General features: G+C 45.2%; 1 long non-coding RNA gene across 13 annotated transcripts in view; it reads left to right on the forward strand.

Moving 5' to 3' along the window:
• LOC106898088 overlaps positions 1–20,400 on the forward strand; it is a 74,085-nt gene that overhangs the window by 37,102 nt on the left and 16,583 nt on the right. For 12 of the 13 annotated variants that reach the window (XR_001413864.1, XR_001413875.1, XR_001413863.1 and 9 more), the window contains 4 exons: positions 8,366–8,529; positions 9,293–9,447; positions 14,083–14,313; positions 18,461–18,631. This is a non-coding gene — a long non-coding RNA (uncharacterized LOC106898088). The remainder of the gene's footprint in view (positions 1–8,365; positions 8,530–9,292; positions 9,448–14,082; positions 14,314–18,460; positions 18,632–20,400) is intronic. The other variant, XR_001413871.1, reaches the window with a different exon arrangement.

Below are 20,400 nucleotides of genomic sequence, written 5' to 3' on the forward strand. Positions count from 1 at the left end.
CAGAATGATTAAATGTACTCTCCAGGAGGAGAGAGGAAATTGCATCTTGCTGAGGACAAGAAAGAAGCAGCCCTGAAGTTTTTCTTTTTTTTTTTTTTTTTAGAGGCACAATCAAGAACACAGCTTCAGTGAAGGGTAATGAATGAAGAGCACTTTGCACAATTATGGCTGCCCCTGCCTCATGCTGGGGACATTGTGATCACTGTGGTGGCATCCTTTTGTTCAGGAAAGGCTCCTTGCACCGCTGTGCACGGCCCCAGTCACCTTTCTGATGCCTTGATTTCAGCTGCAGCGCCCACGCAGATGAGTAGCATGAGGAGTCATTCCACCCCAAGCTGTGCGGTGGAAAAAGCCTCCTCTTACGTGTGTACACGTCTCTCCTGTGTCTGGTGCTGCGTTGTAGGTTTATCCTGGAAACTTACCTTAGTTCCCAATCCTGGAACCATTTGGACAAGGAGCCCTTATGCTGGTGAGCACACACTTTTAGTGCGTGTTTTCTTGTCCATCTGGTGAGGCAGATGAAGTCCAGGCCGCCTTTGAAGCTGAGCTCTGACCTGCCCACTTTGCAGTAAGGATATAGAGTTGGGGAAGGGAGCTCAGCTGTGCTAACGTTCCAGCATGGAATCATGGAGTCACGGTCCTACCAGTTTTTGGCCATAGGTTTTCCTCAGGCAACTCTCTTTTTTTCCTTAAGTGTACATTTTATCCAAGAGGATTTTGAGGACTTTGGATACTTGTTTGGGATTTTGGGCTATCTCAAAGCCCTGTTGCAAGCATGGACTCTGGGTGAACCGTAACTACTATATGCATAAAATAGAGTTGACACCATTGTGAACATACCTGACTATCCCCTCACATTTGTGTTATCCATCACATACGCATCTATTTCTGAGATGCTCTGGGCAGAGGTGGAAGTTCTTGGGCCTAAAAGCAGCTATTTCAGCATGCCTCTGAGAGCTAGACACTTCAGTGTGTCCTGGCTTAACTTCTTCAGGAAAGAGTGTGGGTGCCTCAAGTCTGTGTTTGTATGGTTGTGAAGCTGGAGACACCAGGATTGCCTGGACAACCTCTGTGCAGACAGATGCTCACCCAAGTGAAAAGCTTCCATGGCAAAGCCTCCCATGTTTCTGTAGCACCTTTCAGGACAACCAGGAGAAGCTTTCACAGAAGCATCAGGCTTCACACAACTGATGGTACATCCAGAACTCCCCATGCATGTCCAGGTGTCCTTCCCTGGTAAAGTAACTATCCAAGCTCTTGCTCAGTCCTACAAAAATTTTGTGACAGCACCGTGCCTAGTCTCACAGGACAGATGTTCTGGGAACAACTGTAGCAAAAGGGCTGGGAAACAAAGAATGAGGCTCTTGGAATCTTCTCCAAAGAATGTGAAGAAAATCTTTATCTTCAACAATTTACATTCCTGCTTTTTCCTCGTTCTTTGTTTGACAAATTGTTTTCTATTTACAGCCAGCACTTTTTAATGCCTTCTCCCTCCCCCAGCCTACTGGGTTCCTATTTTCTCTTTCTGACAATGTTACCATATGGTTCTATTATTCAGAGATTCCTAAACATATATTGCAACAGTTCTGAAAAAAAATTAGGTGCTGCTGTGGTGTAAAAGCACATCTGTGATCAATGGCTCCCTCTGGAAATTATGGGATGAAACATTCAAAGATATTTTTCTATCTTTCTACTTTTTCCCCTGCCCTTTTCTGTCCCTCCCCATATCCAAAAAAGTATTATAATTGTCCTGGTTTGAGGACAATTCCCTTTATTATAAAGGGAAGAAAGTCTGTGGGAACAGTTATTTTCATTTTCTTTCTTAAAAGCAGTGCACACTGTGACTGGTGGGTTTTTTGAGCTGCGACTAGGGAAAGAGATCTCTGGGGAGAAAAGGGTATATATTTAGACTCTGTACATTTAGAATAGAACTTAATTCTATGGTGATAACCAATGATTTACACCCTTTAATCCGAAAGTCCTCCTGTGCCCTGTGGGGAATGCAACATATGTCCAGCAAATTGGTAACCATATGCTTCGGTGAACACGCGGTCCCTCAGCCCTTCCCCTGCGCCGTTCCCATTGATGGTTCCCTGCTGAAGTGGTCTGGTCTCGCAATTTATTGAAGGCTTTCATTTGAAGGCCTTCATTGAAGGCTTTATCAAGGGAAGGGCTATTTTCAGATTCCTTTTAATATTGCATGTTCTGTGTGTTTTTGAAAGGTTTCAGGCAGTTGTTTTTGCTGGAGGATTTCACAAGTGAATTGATGAGTGAAAGTTTTCTCAGCTCCCGGTGGAAGAGGCAGGTATATCTCCCACTCAACCTTTTCTCCCAAGTGCCCTGGGGAAATAAATGAAAACCAGTGTTATCAGAAACAAGTTTCACAGAGGCTTTTCAAAACTGATCTGCTCCTAAACCCTCTGTTTTACCCCACCATGATATCAGCCCTCTGGTACTGCTGCTGAAACTGCACATTGTAATGATATAAGCTTTCCTTGGCACGTCATAAAATAGAAACAAAAAGGACGTTGATATATATTTTTCCTTCTTTCTGGTCACCTTTAAACAGAAATGCTGTAATAGAGCAGGAGCACTGGCTAGAAGATAAGAGCTAGTTCATGCGAAGGGGGATGAAGCACATTACCCTGCTGCTGCCCTTCTCCAACAGGACAGATTATCCCACATAAGCAACAGGAGGGTAACGTTCAACAAATTAGCTTGACTGATGAACCTTGAACTCTTGTCAATATTAATGCCCGCTAAGTTCAGCAGGCCCAGGCTTTATTATGAGGACTTATCCTCAGAGACCGATGCAACATAACCTATTTTTTTCTTACAGATGTCATGTAGGAGTGGCTCTGGGTCTTGTCCAAAGGTCCCAACAGGTTTTTACAGATGGAAATATTTTTTTCCCTAACCTGGACAAGCCAATGTTCTGACAGAGACTGGAGGGGAGTGGTTTTGGTGGTACCATGGGTTGGGGTATCCTCTACTAAGCGCTTTCATAAGGATGGCTTTTGTTCTGTGTTTGCACCCGTGTTGCTCAGCCTGGGACCCATGTTTCTAGGCACCGCTGACACGGTGCTAATCTAGGCAAGCCCTGGATGGTCTTGATTACTCACCTGTAGCATGGTGTCTAACAGTTCGAATGCCTTTTCCACATTTAGAGGCTTTTTTTCTTCCCACTTCGTATCCTCAGCCCCTCCCAAATTCAGGCTTGTAAAACCAGTCTGCTGTCAGTGCCCATCAGTCCTCTGGCAAAGGGTGCTTCTGGGTGAGCACAGTGTTATTGAGATTCACCAGCCAGGTGCAACTTGGTCATTTCATGGAGGTTTTCTCAGAGGGAGGTGAAAAAAAAGTAATCTTCCTGACTCTGCCGTGGCGGTGGAGTCAGCCCAGTGCCAAGGAGGATTCATGGACTGTAGTTGACGGTGGGTTTGTCACAGAAGCCAGCTGTGCTGTGGGGATGGTGTGCCTCCCTGGGTTTGAAAGGTGGGAAGTCCCTCTTCTGATCATCTGGTCTTTCTCCTGAATGCAGCCTCCTTTTTGGCTGTATCAGAGCAGGGCACATTGGCTGTGGTGTGAGTGGCAATGAAGAGAAGGTGGCACAGGGAGTCAGTGCGGTGCCACCAGCCAGAGACAATGGGAGAGCCTGGGGAGATGGGTGCCAGCTGCTGGGCTTGGCAGTCTGGGAGACCTGAGGGGACACCACTGGGCAACTAAAGCCTGGAATTGAGATTTGCTTTAGTGCATTTCAACATGCTGAAGAATAATTTCACAGTTAAAGTCTTGAAGCGATTTGGAAGTGAGGTGTGGGAGCAAACCATACTCTCCTCTGACTCCGCTTTGATTTCCCCTCTTGTCCGTTCATTAATCGGCATTTCTTTAAGCTGTAGAGAAAAGCGGTTGCTAAAAAGGAAAAACACACCTTAAATATTTGCTGATACGTATTGGAAAACCATCTGGAGTGCGTGGAGTAATTGGTGTCGGATGTGAACTCTCCTGGGATGGCAGCGAAGGGATGGGAAACGCCGGTGCTCTGGTTTTACGGCTTGTCTGTGGGATCCCAGCGCTTCCGAGGTACAGGAACAAAGATCAGCCTTTTCTTTGAGCTCCAGCATCTGCTGGAAGGGGCCTTAGAGATACAGTTCCCATGAGGAAGAGAATATTTGTCCTGTCACAATGTCAAATTCTCTTCCCCTCCTATTCCCAATTTGGCATGGTGCTTGCATATCTCCTTCCCCAGGGTACTTGCTTGGTTTCAGTTGCCCAAGGGGCAGATTGGGAGACAAGAAATCAAGATTTTTATTCTTGTCTCTGCCAGAATATTCCTGTGACCTTGGGCAAAGAGATTTCTGTACAAGACTGAAATAATATTTTGTATTATGCAGGCAGTCATTCCCTATTTCAGAGCAGTAAGGGGAAGTTTGGTTCAGACTTATAAGATTCAGACCCAAGCTGAATTTGCTTAGACTGGTTGGGGGAATCTGAGGTTGAGACTTGAGATCAATCTGTTCAGTTCATTTTTCAGATTCTTCTGGGGCGGCTGTTCAGACTGAATAGTTTTCCCAGCAGACAGGCTGTAAAATACAACATATCTATGTTTATTCTGGAGGAGTAACACCAATAATGTGTGTGTACATATATATATATATTCATTCTCCAGAAATGTGTGCACTTCCGTGGAAAAGCTATTTTTGTTACAGAAAAGGCTCAAAAAGAAAATATCCCTGGAAAGTGCTGCTCTGTGTTCATTGAATATTGCTGTGTGTCTTTGCTTCTCATCTGCTAGCTGGAAGGGAGTGCCAAACAAAAGCCTTTTTGTCATGAAAATCACCCACCAACCTCTGCCAACTGTCAGTCAGAGCAACAATAAGTTTGAGAGCCAGATGTGCCACCCACCAAAATGTGTGTGTGAGCTTGGGTTAAAGGATGGAGAAAGAAATTTGCTCTCATAATAGTCCAGTACAACAGCGCAAAAGCAGCTCTGCCAGCACTGCTCCTCTCTCCCATCAAGGGAGCTGATGGGACCATCTGGCTTTCTCCGGGTTCAAGTTTTCATGGGCACAGTTCCCATCAACACCACAAAACGGAAATAATTTGTTCCCAGACCTGATTGCAACAGAAGTTGTAATTGAGTCCTTGACTGTTGCAGTCTAGATTGGGCCATAGGCTAATTTGGGATGAATCAAGAATATAGATGGGAACAAATATGACAGAGGAGTGTCATAGGTTGCAACTAAATTTGGCCACAGCTCGTAAATGAAAAATGGAAATCACAAATCCCCAGGCAGGCACAAAGGGTTTTATGAGGCTGTTCTTGTTCACATGATGCAATTTCAAGGTTTGCACCAGGAGTAATGACTTTTCACCATTTCCTTGCTCCTTCCTGATGTCAGCTGGTTCTTTTGGGAACAAGGAGTCTGTGATGACACTGCACCCCACGCGTGTGTCAATGCACCAGCTTCAAATATGGGAGCTGAAATGATGGCAAGTGCTCTGGGTTGAGTTGAAGGCGCAGTTGAAAGGGACCATCCGAGAAAGCAGATGGTTTCTTTAGGTGGATCCTGGAATCATAGGAATAGCATAATTTGATACTGATGCTGCAGTTATTAGAGACAGACTTCAGGCTATTCAAATCCATCGTCTGCTCAGCAAGCCCAGCGTTACAGTACCACATGCTGAGTTTACTTGGATGGACAAGCAAAGGGAGTAACTGACTTTAGACACGGTGATACCACAGCAGAGCAGATTTAACAGAGTAGAGCATCTGCAGGGGCATCTCCACTGGCTTTTCAGCATTTACTGGAACAGTGGTAATTTTGAAGCAGGAAAAATATTTCACAATAGGAGTAATTCCCTTTTACCCCTAGGTAAGTTTGTATGCCACAAATTATGCTATAGGTATTAGGTAATGCTGGGGGATTTTTGTCTCTGGTGGCTGGTGTACCTTGAGCTCAGGATTCCTGCCATCCAGTAATCTTCAAATAATTTGTTTGGCATGTCAAGTCATGGGTGTCCCTGCAAGGTGCTCATCTGACCCAGCCTGCTGTCCTGGTGCAGGTGGGACACTGTACCAGTGTAACTACACTGTTTAGGTGTGTGAGCTGCTTCTGGTTTGTTTTTAACCAGGAGGGTTGTAAAGCTTCTTGCAACTGGGCTGCTGTTCCTGTAAGAGGAATTTTTTTATGCAATACGTTGCTTATTCCCTTCCTGCTCTGCAAACTGTGCCTCTGTGCTGGATGCGGTTAAAGCAAAGTATTATCTTCTTGTGGAGGGGTGCCCTGGGTACTTTTTAGGATCCTTAGCCGTCACACATTCAGTTGTACTTTTGCCATATGTAGCCAGGGAAGAGTTGCTCATAAATTCCCTTTCTTGAGGACTGTGTTTAGAAGCCCTGTGTGTGGGCTGCAGCTTTAAATGCATCTTCTTTGTCTTTCGTTCCATGAGCCATAGATATCAGATATATTCAAATCCTCTTCTACTTTCCAAAAAACGTAGATCAAAACAGTTCTGTGAGGCTGAGCTGCCCATTGCCAAATAATATTAAATCAGCTGTACAGCTACTGACAGAAACAGAAGAGCATCTCCATCAAGCTACAGACTTACATTTCTCCTCTCTCACTCCACAACTCCTCTCTGCCTCAAAAGAAATTTCTCAATTTTTCCCAATGATGAAGCAATAATATACTGCTCTTTACAAAGCCAAAAAACTGCTTGTGTTCGACTAGCACAAAAAGCTGCAAACCAGGCTTTCAAAAGATAATAATGCTTTAGTGCAGCTACATCGACGACAAAAAATGTTTGAGGGAAGCAAGATGCCAGAATTAGAAATTCAATGCTGGAAAACAGCATGCATTTCCTGTCACTGTGATGTTGTTATATAGGAAAGGCTGCTGCCAGGCCGACTCTGCTGTATCTGTCTTTGCTAAATAATCTACCCAAATATCAGCCCTTCTCTGAATCACCCCAGTGAACTTCTTCTTAGTTCTTCTTAGTAACTTTCAAACAGCTGGCCCTAACAGATTTGCTCTGATGTAGCCTACTTGTAAATAAGTATTTCCTAAATAAACTACCTGATTCATGATGTGACACCAAATAGCTCCATTTGCTGTGTTTTTACCTCAAGTGATGATCTGGGGAGGCTGGTAACTAAATGGGTGACCAGGAGAGGTTTCCTGTCTCTCTTGGTATCGCAGACCAGATTGATTCAATATTCACAGCAAAATCAGGGGTATGGCATTTCTCCTTCTCCTCCAATGGCACGAACTTGGAGTATTCTCTGCAGCAACCCTATTTGTGTTCCCATTGTCCTGGTTTATAACACAGAAATGACCCACTACTCTTCAGAGTTGAAATATGCTTAACTTGGAGATAATTTCATCTTGCTTGTTGTCACATGAGCTCATTAACTTCTGGCTACTTTTTTTTTTTTTTTAAAGTACATCCATTAGAAATGTGTCTTTGTTTTCATTTAGAAAGCCCAGAAATGAGGAGTCCAGCCCTGCTGAGGCAGGCACAGATGATGCAGGAGTGACACAGAAAAGTCTGCAGTTCATCTGTCACTACCTTTCTACCTATTAAAGCAGCTGTATCAAAGTTCATATAACGTTGGGGAGGGGGGAAGGTTTGTTGTCAACATTTAGATCTGAAATACTGGGTCCTGTCAGTGGTTTCCTCACCAAATTCTGTCCTGGAGATAGGCCTGGACTTGAAGCTTTGAGCCGTTTGCTTTTCCAGTGTTTGGGAAAGCACAGATTCCAAATTGCACTAAAATCCTTTCAAATGAAAATAAAAAAATATTTACAAATCAAAAGGCCAAATTTTTAAATGTGTGATGGGTTATAACCTAAGTAGCTGCTATCATGCCATTGCTTTCTACCAGTCCAGTGAGTCTTCTGGACATGGTGAGTTGTTGGTCAGTGAGTGAAAGTTGACCTGTTACCTTATCTCTGGAGAGAGAGGTTTGGCAAAAGCAGTCTCGTCCATATCCTGCAGTGAGGAAATTGTGGCCCTAGGGACAAGCCAAGCTGGCCATTTCTGGTCGCTCTCCCATGACTTGGCGGTTGAGAGCTGCATTTCCACACTGCCAGAAACCGCCTGTGCCCTTTGCACTGACAGGCATCTGTGCTAGAGGCTGGGGGGAATGTCTAAAGGGCTCCTGCCTGAGCTGAGTCTGCTGGGAGAGACCATCCCATTGAGACATTTGCTAAAAGACACCCCATGTTCAACTGGTGTGTGTGCTGCTGGATTGGGAAGCCCAGAGGTGGAAGGCATCAGGCTCAAGCCTCTGAACCAAGTGCTTGCAGTATTTCTTTATGGTTTCAAAAGGCAGGAGAAAGTAACTATTGTGTTTCCCTTGCAGCTTTCCCTTCTGAAGAGGTTGAACTGCTCACTTGAGAGGCGAATGCACATCTCACTTCAACACGCATGACTGTGGCCAGTTTCTGGTGACCAGTGAACCAAGATGGACCAATAATTCTTTTCAGAATTACAGAACACTCATAAGATTTTTTTGACGTTGCTCAGGTGAGTGGAGTAGGGGTACCACTCCCTCATTCTCTGCAGTTAGGCGTTCACAAATCTGTAATCTCAGAAACTCATTACTGGGATTTTTGGTGCTTCACTTCAGCCCAGCTTTACAGACCTGCCCGGCATCTGCCATAGTGTTTGCTACAAAGGAAAAATCTGCTGTCACAAAACTTCTTCCACTAAAATTTAGTGGCCTTTACCTACATAAAGCCATAAGCAATTGTGCAGTGTACTGATTTGCTTGTTTTTATGTATGTTTATATATATGTGTGTATATATAATTAATCCCCAAATATATTGGCTTAGTTAACTTTTTAGAAGTAAACCATTCCACCTTGGAACTTTTTTAAACTTGTATCATATCGGTGCTTGGGATCCTCTGCACACAAAGCAGGTTGTTTTGCCATTGATGAAACAAATACCTATTTTTATTGTTCTGTGAAACAGATGCAGAATGAAACTTTCAGTAAAAAAGGTCAGCATTCAGATATGCTGCCTTACAGGTGGCACTGTTATGTTGCTCCTGCAGTTCAGTTTCTGGTTTCCTCTGTGGCATCTAGTGTTTCACATGAAAGTTCACCTCGGAGGTAACTGTACTCAGTGGGGACACTGAGTGTGTACTCTAGCTAGTTGTTACAAATCAAATTATTTCTCTAGAGTGCTAGGAGTGAAGATTTAAGGATTTTTGCAGGGTGGCCAAAAGAAGCCTTGTGTCCTTCCCTGAACATCTGACTGCATCTTCCTGCAACCTCTCTTATAGGTGCTAACATTTGGGCTGGGGAGAAGGATTGGTTTCTACATGTCTGAAGGCTTTTCCTCTTCAGGATTTTGTTTTTCAACTGGATCAACAGACCAGTCTGGCACTGCACCTAACCCTGTGATGACTGGTAGCCACACGAGAGAGCTGATGGCAAGGTATGGCAGGGAGGAAGCCGACTCAGATTGGCTTAAATTGATCGTGAAAACAAATCCTTTAATGAAAGCTGCTAGTCTGTGCTAGCACCAGTTCTCCTTCCCTGAGTGTCACAGCCATCCTACTCCAAGGGCTGGCTGGGTTTCCCATTTGGAGTTGTTTGCCAAGTCTTCCCTCTCACTAAGGTCTGGCTTTGGTGTAGGTCAAGCCACGTTATGGAGCTGAACGGAGACTCTAGTTTTCATCTAATGAGATCTATCTGGGGATTTACACTGCACCCTCACCCGAAGGTTTCGCTTCTTGCTTCTCATTCAAAGGAACTACAAAACCTGAAACGAAAGCTATCTGACGCCACCATAGCTCCCTTGTTATCTTTTTTCTTTTGGTAGCAAAGGCACATGAAACTCAATCTCTGGGCAGCACTGAACTTATTGACCAACATAGCTCAAGAGGCCTGTAGCAAACTTACCAAGCCAAGGTGTACTTGGGGACCAGAGCTGGCAGTGCCACCTTTGGCGCTGGGTTTGGTGGTGAGAGGTTTGTAGGGACAACTTCTCCCCTGGGTTTCCTGCCTCAGGTGCTGCTGTGTGTTTCTAAGGCAAGTTGGCTAGATGGCGCTGGAACATGCCTGTGTCCTGACAGGAATGGGGCTGGTTTAGGATCAAGTCAAAGGATTTGTTTTAGGGTGAACTAAGGGGAAAAAAAGCGGCCGACGCTGCTTTTCAGTGCAGCCATGGCTTCATGGCTCTCCCATGCAGAGCTGAAGGGAATCTCTGCCGTTTGCTGTATCCTCTAAGCACTTAGACTTGGGACAAGGCGCCCATGGGGTTCATGATCACTCCAGGGGTCTGTTGAGCTGAGGTAGGTGTCTGTTAGCTTGTCTGTACAGGATGTCCCTTACGGGGTCACCTGTTGGGAATGCTCTGCTTCCCTTCTGCGTAAGAAGTTTCAATGACAATGAGCAATATGTCTTTAGTGAAACTGCTGTTTCCTTTGAAGGACCAGGAGGCATGATTTAGGAGTAAGTCTACTAATTCCCCTGACATCCAGGGTGTCTCATAAGCAAAGTCTGAGCTCTGTGATGTTTGCAGGCTGATAGCTGAGGTGGGAAATATTTCTTCTGTGGTTGCTTTTATGAGAAGAGCACTTTTAAGGTTTTCTTACCAACTGGAGCTATACAAAGCTGTAATAACTGTGTAGGGAAGACTCTTCACCTCCGTTCTGAGGGTGTTAAATGACTATTTTAAAAGATGTACATGTTTTTTGTGACCTTTGATTGTCTGATGGGAGTCCCAATGCCATCTGGCAGTTGAGCTCCAGCACAGGTTACCTACACTGGTCTCAGCAGCACAGTGAGGCCCCATGAAGTTTCGGTGTGCTCCAGCTGGTCTCCTCCATCAGACAGCATCATGTAAGGCAACGTGCTCCATTCGGGATCCTGTAAAAGCAGGCAAAATGTGAGAGGCCTCTAAAGAAGGGTCCTTGCAAGGCATCTCAGCTTCCTTGCTTGTCACCAATCATCCCTTCTGGATGCTCTTTCCTGACATGATGCTTGTCCCCGGACACAGACGTCTTGGTTGCACAGCACTTCATGACGAAAGGAATTTGTTTCCTCTTTGAGAGCTGGGTGATGCCTGTAGCCTGCTGTGAGACTCTCTAGTGACTCATTTCTCTCCTGAAGGGTTTTCACTGATAAATTCATAACATTTTGTTCAAAGTGACTATGACTAGTATTATATTGTAGGTCTCTCTCTCTCTCACTGTGTCCTGCCCCACTCTGTTTTCCAGCAGCCATGGGCAGACAGCAGAGCTGCTCCCAACTCCCTTCACCAGAAGCCCTTCTTTATACCAATCCAATGTCTCCAAGGTTCCTTCAGGCAGACACAGCTCTGAGCACAGATTAAATCAACATCTAAAGAACTTTGAGTCTTGGGCAGCTGCTTCTCTCTGTTAGAAAGCTGAGGGAGGAACTGAAGGCAGTCAATGAGCAGAACTGACTCTGGTCTGTATCCAGGCCATGATGTGCTGTGTTTCAAAAGGTCTCTCTACGAATAAGTAGTAGAGAGTCTCTAGGGCAAAAAACAGCATTTCTTCCATTGCTGTTAATAGTTGCTGGTGGGTTTGATGCAACACGCTTAGGACTTGAAGGCCTGCAGCAATTAAATGTCCATGTCCTCATGCTGGACTCCTTCTAGGAGCTCTTTCTGGCATCTGCCTCTCTTATGGGCTGTGTCTTCAAAGGCTGAGTGAGTTGGACAGGAGAATAGCTACTTGGGCATGACTAGAAACAGCATGAAAAGCTTAGCAAAGGGAACTGGCATTCCTCGTGGGGATATCTATGAGGCAGCATTGCGAAGGAAGTGGTTGAAACCCATGAAACTTGTGTCACTGCAGGCTGAGTTGAGCAAAGTGCTGAGGCAGGGAATGGTCACGGACTGCTCACAGATGACCTTTGGGATAACAGCGCCTAAGCCCAGTGGCTGGGATCTTCCTTTTCAGAAGAAAAATGAGTGGAAAATCCTGCAGCTGCGCAGCCCCATGAAATCCCCACCTTTTCAGTGGCCTGAGCAAGATTGCCATGCAGGGATGTTCTTCAGAGTTTGCCTAGAGCTTAAGTCTATCAGTAGATGACCCTTCTGGACCCGTCAGCAGGAATTTCTACTGCCTCTGCCTCAATTCAACCCACTCCCAGGCAGAAGGGTTAAGGTCAATCGCTAACCTCTGCGGGCCCATGCTCCTCCAGAAGGCTGAGGCACAGGCTGCTTTGTAGAAGAAACGCTCAGTCTCTGAGGGAAAGGCACTGCCCAGACCAACCATTGCAGCTCTCCCACCCCCAGTTATCCCACAGCTTCGTTCCCACGTTGTAGCAGCGAAGAGGAAACAGTGACCTAGACCAAAGGCATTGCTGATACTTAGTCACTTCGGCCACCAACCTCCTCCTTCCAGACTTTTGTGGAAAGGTGGATTTTTCTGTAAGTCTCAGCATTTCGGTCCCAGCCTGGCAGACAGAGAAGCACACAGACTGTGGGACCTGTCTTTTGGGTGGGGGTGTTTCTTTCGCCTGTGGGTCAGAGATTGCTTCTAAAATCAGTGCATACAATGAACCAGACAAGACTTTTTTTTTCCTCAGGGTTTGTCTGCACAGGGGAGTTTACCAGAGTAATTATACCTTATGTTACACCAGTATTTCCACCCTATATGAATGTTCTTATTTTGAAATAAGTGTGTCCAAACAGAGCTATACTGGTGTTTTTAACAGTATAATTATGCCAGTAAATTCTGAGTGGAGACCAGCCTTTAGACACCGATATTCTTTTACAGGGTGAAAACGGACAACCATTGTCTTTTGATTGTTAACAGTGTAGGCTTATGCTGTTACTTATTTTCACAATCTCATTTTTCAAACTCTGTCAGTTATTTTTATTTATTTCAGGACCCGAGATCCTTTTTTCCTGCCTCTCCCTCACGTCTGAAATGCACAGCTTTCTTTTTACAGGCTGAATTTGATGACAATCACAAGCGCAATTTGAAAACCTGGCAGTTCTGAAAAGCAAATGCAGAATTTCATTCCACACGAGCCCCTTCAGACAGGGCTTGTCCAACGTGTGGCTCTCCCCACAAGCCCAGCAGCAGTGCGCCTAACAATTTAGGCTCAGCATTATTGTCAATACCTTTTTGCAGATGGCAACAGCTTGTGCCACGTGAGAGGGAAGGGAAATTTCCTAGCAGACTGCCCTTATGTACAAGCTTAATAGAGACACCTTTAGAAGGACTCTGTCGTTAATTAGAATCACGGTTCTCCCCGGGATATTGATGCAGGCTGTGCTTGCAATGTGTGCAAAACCACGACTCTCGGAAATACGTTTGGCAGAGCAAACAAGAGACACGCGGCATCCTGAAATCCTCCACCTGAGGAAAAATCAATGTTGCTTTCCTTGAAGCGCTTACGAACATCAGCACCCAGCAGCCAGGAAATCTTCAAAAAGGAAAGAGCAATAATTTAACAGATCATTATCTGTATTCCATTATGGACATAAGGCCCGTTCGGCTGGGCAGCGTACGCACGAATTAGTACCTAGTGTCCCTGGTCAAGGGTACGTCTGCTCAGTCACGTTCTCTTGCCAAGCCTTAAGTGATAGTGAGATGGCCCTTGCTAATGCATCTAAATGGCTTCAGGAACCCAGCAGCCCCCAGCTCTCCGGCGAGGCTGAGCTGCCATCTGACTGTCTGCATCTGACCACGTAGACGCTTCCTGCGATAGGGGATGGGTTGTGCTGGCATCTGTGTGCATGCACAGGCTGTGATGACTGCAGCCAGAAACGACAAGCAAAGGAGCTTTTTTTTTTCTTTTTTCTGGGAGAGAGACGAAGGCTTACGCGTTGTCTCGCGGTTGTCTCATTTCCCATCCACTCCCCCTTCAGAAAATGCCAAGCCCTGGGCTGGGGGCCCGGGCTGCACATCCAACTGGTTCCCAGTACCGTGCCCATGCAACCGTATCATCCTCAGCATATTTTTAGTGAGAGGAGAGGCAGGTCATAGCAAACCTGTAGGGTCAGTTGTCTGCTGCTAAAAATCTTGTGAAACAGAGATCTAGAAAAAGTTTCAGTTACCCAAAGCTTGTCTGCTTTTTTTTCCAGCTACATTAATTGCCCCCAGCAAAACCTTGTTACTTCTCCCCGAAATCTGACGTCCCAAGGGACAGAGGAAGAACTCCACTCCTCTAAAAGGCATCCACCAAAGACTACATCAAAGAAAGGAGATTTTTAAAGGAGCCAGTAGGAAACACTGAGCAGAATTATTTCGATCTTACCCCACTCTGTGGTCCCTGTGACCTGGGAGGGGGCTACTGGGCTTCAAAACACTTGAAGGTGAGTGCTGGTGCATTTTTTTTCAAACGCTGAGCAAGAAGCATTGCTCTCCAGCAGAAGCCTGGAGAAGTGACTCCAGTAGGAAGCTGCTGCACACTGGGCTCTTCTCAAGATGGGAGATGCCTTCCTAGAGCCCTGCTTCGTCTGCCTGAGGGTTGTCCTGACCAGGTTGTCCTGATCACTAGGCTAGAGCCTGCTTTGTGGAAAAAGGGGGTGTGCAAGATGATGGCTTGATCCTTCTTGCTGGGAGTGTGTCACACTGCACACACTAACTCACTGTTGAGCCAGAGATGTGCCTCTGCAGCCTGGTGGCTCGGAGTCTCACATGAGGGACAGAGGTGTCGGTTTCAGTGACTGCTTCAGGCCCTGAGACAGGGCTGGGAGGAGTGGTGGGGAAAAAAAAATTGCATTTTAGCCCAAGTCCGTATGGCAAATCCCAGGGTTCTTGTATTTGGTGCAGTTCTGTCTCAGCTAAAGTAGAGATGGGCTCAAAACGAAAGGCAAGAAGAGTTGTGAGGGGAGCTCACCACCTCAGCAACAGAAATGACAATAAACAATGGTTATTTCTTCCCTGTTACAGGTTTTGCAGGATGTCCTAATTACCTTGACATTATTAGTGCGGAAGTTGTGCTCTATCCACCCACTAAGTACAGGAAACATGCCCAGTATGTAATTCTATCCTTCACCTCACATGCCTCCGATGGGCTGGAGTCTGAAAGGAAACTGAATAGCCTGGAAAGGTTCACCAGAGACAGAGAAATTAACCCTTTCATTTTCACTCACAGCCCATTATTTTTGGAAAGTAGAGTTGGTGGGTGGAGCACAGGGTGGTGCCACAGAGAGGTTGTTTACTTCCAGGCTTGGAGAAGTCTTGGAGTGATCGGCCAGTTCCAGGCAATCTCCAGGGATGCTGTTGTGCAGACTATATCCTTCAGATATGCTCAGTGAATGTGTGGAAATTTATTATGGTTTATTTGCTACTGGTTATTTATTATCATGTCACTTGGACTGAAATCAAGGTTGGAGGCTTGTGATGTCGAACTACAAAGCTGGGAACGGAGACGTTGCACAGAGCAAAGAGTTTGCAATCTAATACATGGCATGTAATGCATTAAAGAGGAAGAGCTACAGAAGAGGGGGCCATGATCGTACAGATTCAGGCTTGTCTTTATTTCCTAATGCAAATTTTCAAGACATACCAACAGTCAAAAGAGGTCTTGCCTTGGACTGATTGCTCTCCGTGCCCTGGTTGGAATGGGTGTCCAGCAGAGCAGCAGCTCATGGGGCAGAGATGCTCTTCTGGTTTTACTGAAGGGACAAGTACAAACCCAGTTGGGATTCAGTTTGCGAGATGCTCAGAGGTATTTGCACAGAGAAAGGGTGGTGGAGTCTGGGTAGCTGGTAAAAGAGCAGATACAGGTGGAGAAGGGAATATGAAGGGGTACAGTACGAGAACAGATGAATTCTGTAGGTGATGATCTATGTAATGATTGAGTTTTGGAAAGAGAAGTAACAGGAATATATTCGTTAAGGAAAGGGAGACCACAGACTCCTCAACAAGCAAGGAAACTGTAAGTTTAACACAAAGGGTGAGTTGGCTTGAGTGCATTTCAAATGCTGCTCTAATTTGTATCTGTAGGACAACAAGGATTAAATAGAGTTAATCCCTTTACAATGGTTTAATCAGTGCAGGTGAGTCAGTCAGCATCAGGATGGTATAAGTGTAGGAATAATTGTTTAAGTCATAGCAAAGGGATGGGAAGAAATTCTGGAGAGTGGAGCAAGACGTACTCCTAGAAATGCTTATTCTCAATTATAGCCATTTGGTAACAGGTAAAGACCGAGTCAAAATAACACTGCACTCTCTTATTTGACACCAGAGTCTCTGCACAAGAAAAGAATTGGCCTCATTTATATTAATAGAGTGAAAAAGAGCTTTGCCTTTCACTGTTCATCCATCCTAGATCATCTGTGAAGGAAAATACAGGTTTATAAATTTGGAGCATATAGCTGTGAAGTGTCTTTTAAAAAGGCATTGCAGGGCTCTGAAGCTTTCCATCTCTGGGGAGTCTGCAGGGGCAGGGAGGCTTTTCGTGTTTCATTCTAAGGACTGCCATAGGAGGGACCTGCTACACAGGAGCCTTGGCTTTTGCTCTCATTTGTTCTGTGTTTCCCATTCAGACTTAAAAATCATTCTGCTTGAAATTACCCATCTGGTCTTTGTGATTCAGGACAAAGCCGCAAAAAAGTCAAGATATTCTCCTCCCCTCCCTATTCAATATTGAAAATTATAGTCAGCACTGAAAGCAGATTTTTTTTTACTTGCATTTAAACACTTCGCTGAAATATTTCCTGTAGCAAAGTAGGAAGTGAGAGAGGGGGGAAATGCAAATGCCCCAAAGCAGTAGGAATCCTGAAAACCTCAGGTCTGAAAATGTTATAATTGAGATATTTTAGCTGAGAGCTTTTCTCAGGAGCAATTTCACAAAACTAGACGTTAGGTTTACATGAAATGCTCACTTTGAAACCATGACTTGGATGGCTTGTGGTGTTATGCTTTGTGGGTGGCTTCTTTGTTTATTTGTTTCTTAAGAAAAAAAATAGAAATTTCTCCTCCTCCCACTTGAAAAGACTCATGTTGCAAAATTCAGAACTTGATAGAAAAAAAGGTAATATTTCTGAGCTTCTTGAATTCCTTCTGTTATGTTTTCTCTAGCTCTGCTGGTAATGCAAGTAAGTATGTTTAGAAAAGAGGAAGAAGAGGGGGCCAACTTGGTTGTGTGCTTCTTTTCCACCTTTTAAAAATCTCATCCTTCATCATTGTTTCAAGAAACCAGCAGATTAAGCACCTCCAGATGATTCAGCTAATGAATTTATTTCTGTTTCCAAACTTGTTACTAAGGAAAGAAAAAAATGCAGTTTTCTAGTTGCAAACTTTTTTTAAGGACAACTGACTCTTACTCGTTTCATAACATTTATATTTGCATTTAGGATCAATTGCTTCTGTCATCAGGTGACCGGCAGAACTGGAATAACAGGCTTCTTTCTGCCAGTTCCTTTTACTAATTTGACAGAAAGAGCTGCTGCTGCGACTGTGTCCTGGAGAAGCACGGGTCACATTTGTTTTCCTGCTCCTCCCTTCCAGCAAAATGGGAATCGTAGGAACAAGTGCTGAGGAAGTGGTGTGAGGAGGTGACACGGCGGCTTTTTGATGGCATCATATGAGTGCCCTGGGATCATCCTCTAATTGACACCTCTGGGCTGGCGGAGGATGATGTGATGCAGGAACAGGAGGATGAAGGAGGAATGCAGGAGGTTTGAAGGCTGATAATGCTTCCATGAAGCCTGGAAAACAAGCCTAATAGGTTTCAACCAGAGACCAAGGAAATAATATTTTAAAGCCATGCAAACAAACAAACAAACAACCCAAGAAGGATAATTAGCAAAGCTCATCAAGAGCAAGGTGCAGAGACCTGACTCGTAGTATGTTTTGACAAAGACTGTCTTACATTTCTCTTCTTCAGCATGTGTTTTCATTCTCTGCCCTTGGCCCTGTTTATTGTGGGGTCTGTTTGAGTTACCAGATCTGAACACGAGCTAGTTAGGACATTTTAGCACAGATCAAATGAAATTCCCCACTTCCCTCCCATGAGCATCGCTGTGACGTTTTTAGCATTTGAGTAAATTGTTATTTTGTTTGAGCTTCCTCTGTATTTCCCTGGAACTCAGCAAAGGGTGGGAGCCTGTTTATGCTGGGGGCAAAAAAAAAAATAGAAAAAACAATATGTTAACTTTCCAGTAAAGCCACAGCTTGTCAAATCAGTCCAAAATATTATTAGTCACCTCAGGATCAGATCAGCTGGTGGCCGTTTTGGGAATCCACGAGGGGTTTTTTTCCAACTTGCTTTCCCCACAGTGGTTAAGTCACGGCTCGCTCGTGGCTGCCCATGGCTGTGCACAGCCCAGGCTCAGCACTGGCTCCTCAAAGCCTGACACAGAAACAAGAACTGCGAGATTTCACTCATTCCTTACTAAAACTAGGTCCTCCCATCTCTCTTCACAGCTGCCAAGTGCTTGAAAAGGTTGGGAAAAACAAACCAAGCGTTGACATATGTGTTGATTTATTTACTAGCAATTTACTTCCCAGGAAGAAGCACTTGTGGGCACACAGAGAGGATGTGCTGCTGCTCCTGGTGGGCTGGGGGGAGGATTCCCCCATCGCTGTATTTTCTCTCTCACTACAAAGTGCTCCCTTATGTCGTGGCCTCACCCTGTGGACCTTTGAAGGACCAGATCCTGAAGAAGGTGGAGAATCCTGGTAAATCAGCGCTCGTGTAAAAGCCTGGCCCCGGCCATCATGCAGGGTTTTGGGGCAGAGGGTGGTGAGAAAGCTGTTTTCTCTCTCTCTGCTGGGGTCTGGACCGCAGAGCATCAGGCCGTTCTGCTTTGCAGCCCAGGAGTTGCTGGTTCTGTGGGGCTGTGCTGTTTTGGGCTGGTTTGGATTAAACTAGGCAGTGTAGAAACAAAAGCCATTGCCTCCCATCAAACTGAGGTCCCTCACCTGACACTTGTCCCCTCCATGGTGAGGAACACCCCGTACCTCTTGCAGCCAGACTGTCACCTTGGCCAGCCTGCCCACTTATGTCCTTCCTCTGCATGTGGACAGCTGGCAGTGGAGCTAACTACGTGCTCCTAATTTTCTCATATTAATCAATTCCTGCCATGAGCTTTTCCTTTGTCGTCATCGCTTTCCCCCCTCACTAGTCCACCCTAGTCCCAGCCCTCCATTTATCAATATTCTGCTATTATTAGGTGGCCCAGAAATGCACATGTGTTATAGCGCTGGTACCATGAGAGCTGCAGGGTGCATTTTTCTGTATTATTGACGTCCTTTCCCTCTCTGCTGTGAAAACATACCGAGCCATCACCTTCCCATTCTCTGGTGCTTTCAATCTGTGGTGTTGGCAGGGCAGAAGGATCCTTTTTCACCCTGTTTTTGATCATTCCCTTTTCTCTGCCATTAGGAGAAATGGTGCTGGCTTAACGGTGACGGTGGTGAAAGCAGAAGTGGATTCTCACTCCTGCTTTGCAGTGTCGGGCAGATCAGACTCATAGGGGGCTGAGCTGGTTATTGAATATACTGGCCTCCAAGCAGGCAACTAGAAATAATTGTGTTTGTGCTCACATGGCATGTTACGGTGCCTGCCTTAAAGGTGGTCAAATCCCATAGGGCTCGTGAGTGTGGAGGGGAATTGAGAAGCTTTGATTAAATTGTCACTGAGGTGGGAGTATTTTTGTAGTAGTAGTACTCCTTTTTTTTAATATTAAAAATATAATATCATAACCAGTTTCCTTACTAGTGGTATTAAGCACTAGTGGTATTGAGCTCAGAGTAATTATTTTTAAATTGAACATATGGTCACTTTTACGTCTGAGCGTGATTCTATCGCCATTTCTGTTTCACCCTCTGCTGAATTTGCTCTTGACTTCTCTCACAGTTTGGGCTAGCAGTGCTGGAGCTGTTGGTTAGGCAACTTCATTGTCAAAAAATCCCCTTCCAGCCTTATCTTGGAGTTCTGTGTCCAGCTCTGGAGTCCTCAACACAGGAAGGACATGGACCTGTTGGAACAGGTCCAGCAGAAGGCCACGAAAACGATCAGAGGCTGGAGCACCTCTCCTATGAGGACAGGCTGAGAGGGTTGGGGTTGTTCAGCCTGGAGAAGAGAAGGCTCCAGGGAGACCTTATAACGGTCTTCCAGTACCCAAAGGGGGCTACAGGAGAGATGGGGAGGGATTCTTTGTCAAGGAGTGTAGTGATAGGACAAGGGGTAATGTTTTTAAACTGAAAGAGGGGAGATTTAGATTACATACTAGAAACAAATTCTTTGCTGTGAGGGTGGTGAGACACTGGAACAGGTTGCCCAGAGAAGCTGTGGATGCCCCATCCCTGGAGGGGTTCAAGGCCAGGCTGGATGGGGCTTGGAGCAACCTGGTGTTTTGATTTTTTTTTTTTTCTGTTCTGTTCCAAACTACATCTATGTAGTTTGTAAAAAGTATTTGCACTTGGGGCTTTCCTCAGGAGTGTTT

Source organism: Calidris pugnax, unplaced genomic scaffold (assembly GCF_001431845.1).
Source record: "Calidris pugnax isolate Ruff unplaced genomic scaffold, ASM143184v1 scaffold4, whole genome shotgun sequence".
Classification (NCBI taxonomy): domain Eukaryota; kingdom Metazoa; phylum Chordata; class Aves; order Charadriiformes; family Scolopacidae; genus Calidris; species Calidris pugnax.